Source organism: Cyprinodon tularosa, unplaced genomic scaffold (assembly GCF_016077235.1).
Source record: "Cyprinodon tularosa strain WSP-4 unplaced genomic scaffold, ASM1607723v1 ctg1, whole genome shotgun sequence".
In the NCBI taxonomy this organism is placed as follows: Eukaryota; Metazoa; Chordata; class Actinopteri; order Cyprinodontiformes; family Cyprinodontidae; genus Cyprinodon; species Cyprinodon tularosa.
In genome coordinates, this window is record NW_024037781.1 from 1,799,715 (window position 1) to 1,805,692 (window position 5,978).

General features: G+C 39.1%; 1 long non-coding RNA gene across 1 annotated transcript; it reads right to left on the bottom strand.

Annotated features, from left to right (window-relative positions):
- Window positions 1-202: 202 nt before the first annotated feature.
- Window positions 203-661, bottom strand: LOC119778531. Its single transcript, XR_005280130.1, has 2 exons — window positions 418-661; window positions 203-348 (listed from the first exon to the last, which is right to left on the bottom strand). It is a non-coding gene; the product is annotated as an uncharacterized LOC119778531 (long non-coding RNA).
- Window positions 662-5,978: the final 5,317 nt, after the last annotated feature.

A 5,978-nucleotide genomic window follows, 5' to 3' on the forward strand; every position in this document is an offset into this window, starting at 1 on the left:
AACAAAACGCAAAATGTAACACAGTAATTAAGGTAATAACTGATCTCTTTAAAGGAAAGATGACTAGGGTGATTTCAGCACTGTAAAGTTTTCCCATTAAAAATGTTAGAAAATAACTCAACTCAAACTTTATTTATAAGGCACATTTGTCATGTTTGGTTTAACGTGTCTAACCCACATGCAGAACACTCAGAGGCAGGAGAAAAGTTCAAAGGTTTATTAAATGATGAATGTACAGGTTTTATGATCAGGTCCAGTGGGGAACTCGTCTGGTCACGAGTAGGTTCTGAAAAGGTACACAGATTTAACAGATCCAGGAAGGGACTGGACTGGTCACGAGTGGGTTCACTGCAGAGGAGGACAGAGGAGTTAGTGGAGGTCCAGGTATTTTGCAGGAAAGAGTGTGCAGGTCTGTACCTGGTTTGGAGTGGAGCAGAGCTGCTGAGGGAGGGAACCTTGAGGGTCCAGAGGCTGTCGGCAGGCTGAGGGCTAGGCGGAGGCTGAGCTTATAGAGTGCAGGCAGATCACTGATTTGAGTTTCCTTCCAGTAATCTTCTGAGAGCGGGCAGGCAGATCTTTGACAGGAACTGTTCTCCTGAGTTCTTCTGAGAACGGACAGGCAGATCACCGGCAGAGAAACTCTTCTGGGTTTCAGGCAGGTTCTGTCTAGGAAGCAGAGAGGAGAAAACAGGTCAGGTTCGGTTCTCAAGGAGTCAGAGGCTTGCTAGCCGTTACTGGCAAACACTCTGGCACTGGGGAGAAGCCCTCCGCCTCCTTAAATACGGATCTCCTGATGAGCAGATGAAAGACAGGTGGTGCAATCAGCTCCGGCTCCGGGAGATCTCGTACGCCCTCTGGTGGAGAAAGTGAACAGACCTCCAGATCCCAACAACATTTAAAAAAAATAAAATAATATCTTTAAACTAGACTTAAACAAACTGTCATTTTGTATAAACAGAGTGTATAATAAAGGACATTTCGATGCATACAGCTTTTCAACAGTGAATGAGCAGCTTACAACAGTGAAATAACATAAGTGCAGGAGTGACCAGAATGTAGACCGTGTAGGAGAAAAGGAAAACCAGTTTAAAAGGTTAAAATGAAACCAGCTTAAAATATGGAAAAGTATGCAGTGCAAACTAAATGAGTATGGTGCGAAATGCAGTAGTTGTGTTCAATTTAAAGGGATTATAAAAAAAAAATCAGCCACAGTTGTATCACTAATATGATGTTTACAAGTGTGATGCAGAGTCTAGATTAGAGTTTCAACAGTTCAGCTGTCTGATGGCACTGGGGGAAAAAGCTGTTGCAGAACCTGCTGGTCCTGCATTGAATGCTGCAAAGCCTCTTCCCAGAGGGCATTAATGATAACAGTCCATGGTGGAGGTGTAAGGGGTAACCGATGATGTTACAGGCTTGGGAAATGTAGCGCTTCGATGAAATGTCCTTAATGAAGAGAAAAGGAGCCCAGAAGAGCCTTTTATTAATCAATACCAGAGTAATAATGACCATGACTCAAGACCAGTTCCTTTTTTCCCCCACTCTATTCTAGGTTACATGCAGATCTGTGTTTTTATCTTGCAAAGAGGGGTGTATATCTCATAGATAGAAAACTTAAGCAAATCATATAACACGTTTTTTTATTATTTTTTTTTTAATACCCAACACGCACTACACATACCAACATTAGGGGTTACCTTCCTGACCATCAGCTTTTTATCAAGCCTGCAAGGAAAAAGGTTTCCCCTATGTTTATTGAGGTAAAACGTTCGCAAATAATACCAATTATTGCCAATAATAATTGGTAAAATTAGACTTAAATTGTCATGGCAATCATATCTGTGAAACTGTGAGTCATTGTCTATTTTAATAAAACAGGAATTCTCTTGAAAACTGTGGTTTTGAAGAGCACATGCATGCAAAAAGAGAAGGAAAGTAAGGTTGTTAATTTTACAATAGGTGCAGAACTCATAAAGTGAACCATAATATGCTACCAAGAGGTTTTAACACAAGTTTTAAAGACAAGTTGTGTTTAGGGCGGTATCAACTCTCATAGCCAGCAGCAGCAGGTGGAGGAAATGCACACGGAGACGAGGTGTGGCACTGAAACAGGGACTAGAGGACTGCTGGAAGCAACCCTTTCTTAAAATGGATGCAATTTAGCAAATAAACCAAGTTAAATCTAAAAAAAAGTATGAAAAACCCAACCCTATGAATCATCTAATGAGAAGACATAAAAATCATCATTCTCCCAGAGCTATCTCAGTATTCCAGATAAATGTTTTCAGATAGAAATAAATAAAGCCTTACACGAACTTACAGGAACTCTAAGGTGTGCTCCAATAGTCAGTTTTCTCTTAAGCAGGATTTAAATCTGCCATTGAAAACATTTCCTCAGAGTCAATGTTGAGGATTATATCTTTTAATGCCTGAGATTATATTACTACAATTAAAGTTCAGCTTTTTTCAGGCTTTTAACATATCTATGCCAGGGCTGTTCCAGGTTGGTTCACATCTCAGACAAGTCCCCAGATGTTGCAGAAGTCCTTCTGTGACAATCACTCTCTTCAGCTAGATAGGACTGTTGGAACTTGTCCTCCATTCCTTTTATTAATCTCTTCTATAATGAATGATTTCCAATCTCCCATCTTCCCTGGAGCAGCCAAATAAAACACAACACAGCTCATGCTATACTGTCTGCAAGCAGAGCTTGACGACAAAACAGGGAAATCTCTCTTCTGCCCCGTTTCTTCCAATACCCTTATGTCAGCTTGTTGCTCGTCCAGAACTTTACAAGGTGGGGATTCCCATTATGTCATTGGTCACTTGGGAGGGGAGAAACGCTGTCGTCACCCTATAACAAATAATACTCGCAGGCGATGTCACGCTGTCGACCTTCTATTGCCACATTTGACTGCTGCGTTCCTGCGAGGCTGCGTCATGCTGACTGGTCTGCTTGGTATAGAAGCGCCTCAATAGTCTTCACAAAAAACAAAGATGAGTCTGTTTGAGTAATTGCTGGCATAGAAAAGCTAAGTATTTGAGTATGACGCCTGCTTTAGATTGCTGTGAGCAAGATCTTGCAGAATCCAATAATGTCTCTGATTCTGAATGACTGAAGTGGTAGAGATTGGCCTTTTTTTTAATTAATATTAAACTCTATTTTAAGTAAAGGTATAAAGGAGAGAGTCTCATGTTAGATGTAACCTGCATTGCTCCGGCTAGTTTAGCTGAAGTTTGCACTCACATGATTGTTTGGGTTTTGATGGATTTGAACTGTTCTTTAACACTTTAAATTCAAAAGAATGAATGCAATAATTGTTAACCTGCATGGACTAAATGGACAGGTGTGGAAATTTGGTGTATATTATGTAATAAACACGCATTAACACAGAAATGGACATGCCAAACAGGAAGCGAACAAGATACAGCCAATGTGTATTTGATTATTCACACATTTTCTTTCAGTTTATAATTGTTTTAAAAGCAATAAGGAATGCATTTCTTCCACAGGCTTTTTTCTCTAATAGTTGTTGATTAAAGTCAGACCTTTATGGGCAGCGGAATCTACAGTTTGTAAAATAGACTGCAGGAACTGCAGTGTACCAAAAATGAAGGTATAAAAGCTAAACTCCATCTCTTTAGATTATAATACTTTCAAACGATCCAGCATTTGATGGTCTACTGTAAATTCAACCCATCCACGTTATCGACTCGATGCAACCCGCCATACTTTATTGTTGTCCCAGTTTAAAGCCACACCATGATCACTCTATAAATATCTACTAATACAGCAAAATTGTTCAATCATCTGAACATACCTTTCATTTTTGTTTAACCTTCTCTACTCTGGTACCTAAATAAAAAGAAGCTTGTGGTTTTAATCCTGGTTAATAAAATCCACACAGAAAGCCTGATGAGTTGCATCCCACTGTAAAGGACCATATTTAAAAAAATATATATACATATAAATATATATCCCACTCAAAATCTGTTTGTTTTTGAATGTTTTGATTTAATTTCTGCTTTTGTTTGTTTTCATTTATATGTGCCATCAGTATATTTTAAGTTTTTCTTTGATGGATTTCCAATTTTCTGTTCTGATCACCCACTTTCTTTAATTCAGTAAAATCTACTGGTGCCCTGTGAGTGAGCGAGTGGAGCCTTTTTGTCTGTGAAAAGTGAATTTATTTCAGCTAGTAGCAACATAGGGAACTCAGACAAAAATGTATTCTGCTGCCAAGAACTGCTTATGTTCCCAAAATGACGGGTCACATAGCAAGCTAGGACATAAAAGGCCGTTTTCAAATGTAAGCAACTTGTCACTTAGAATATTTACCACTTCAACAGACATATCCAATAGAGTATACATATTTTGAGCTCCACTACAAATGAATCTTTTGAGAAATAAAACAGGACTTCAACATGCAGGAGCAGAATGCAGTCAAGTTCAGAGTAAAGGGAGACATCCCAGAAGATAAGAGCGGTGGAGAGAATATAGGAGTTTGAAGCAGGAAGTCTTAGTTAACAGGAGAACAGCTAGGCTGACAAAGACCAGGAGTCGTAGAAAGGGCAGGACTGATAGGGAACAGAAAGGAAGGAAACCCCTTATGAAAACCTTTTTGTTTTATTCTTTGCAGCCTGTTGAACGCTACAAAAGCTGTGAGATGTGAAGTAATTTATTTAACTGTTTTTATTCATATCCCAAACAAGGAGGGGGAAAACAATCGTCCCTTTTTAGGAAGCTTAAAGTTGTTGAGAAGCAGAAAAAAGAAAGACTGCTCCCTAAAGGTCAAGGGTCAGGCTCTGTCTCAAAGTTAGGAGTTCAAGTATCTGGTATTGGTGAGTGATGGTTGGAAGGAGCTGGGCTCAGGTCTGCTGCTGTGAAGAGAAGAACCAAAAATCATGTATTCGAACTTCTGCAGCCACAAGGTGTGGTTCAAGACCAAAACAATGAGATTTGGATCCAGGAACTCGTCCTCTTGGAGAGTTCAGAGCATTTAAGGGTTTATTTACCTACAACCTTAACATGTAAGTGGGATTTTTTGAAACAGACCAACACTAAGTAATGTAGAGTTGGAAAGTATGGTCATAAATATAGAAAGTTTTCATATATTTTTTTTTTTTAGAAAAAACAATATAAAAGGTGGAGTTTGCATTTATATTTACCATCCCTGCAACAGTAACAGAAAGAACAAAGGTTTGCTGCACTCAGGTCTCTGCCATAGATTCACCATTTTGGACATTATTCTCTGCAAAATTACTCGTGACCCCTGCAGGGATACGCGTTACGGAAAATGGATGGATTTCGGTTTTAAAGTCTTGCTAAATATATTTATAATATGGCTAAATGACCTCCTTGACATGTCAGCAAGTTCACCAAATGCCAGCCCATTAACAATTTATCTGTTTCAGCTGGTTTGGAGAAGAGATGCATCCAATTGCCGCGGGGCAGTGGCAATCGAGTGGCACATCTTCTAAGTGTGTCCATGGTAAAACAAATCCAAATCATGCAGCTGATGTGCCTCCTAAACATGTTTCTAAGTCCAGGCAAATAAGTTGTTAAAATCATTTTAGTGTCATTATTATTTAATAAATTATTGGTTTAATTTAAGCTAAAGGAAACGTGTAGGAAAGTTACAAATAATCAGTTTTGGGAGATTGGAGTTTCAGGAGCCCAAAGCATGATACTACCATCATAATTGTTCACAAAGTGGGTTGGATTTTTGATCAAGGTGTTTAGACAATACACGGTTCATAGCTGTCTGGTCCAAATTAACTCCTGCCTAATAAGTTAAACTCCAACCATGAGCTTCTCGACTGCATCTGCACCGAGACTAATCTTTCAGTTTCAAGGTCACGAACTGAAGAGCTCTGTCAGATGTTCAATATTAGGGATTTACTTCAACCTTCTCCTGAGTTAACCCTCCACAAGTTGATCTCTGACCTGCCTGCTTTATTCTTTCATCTTTACAATA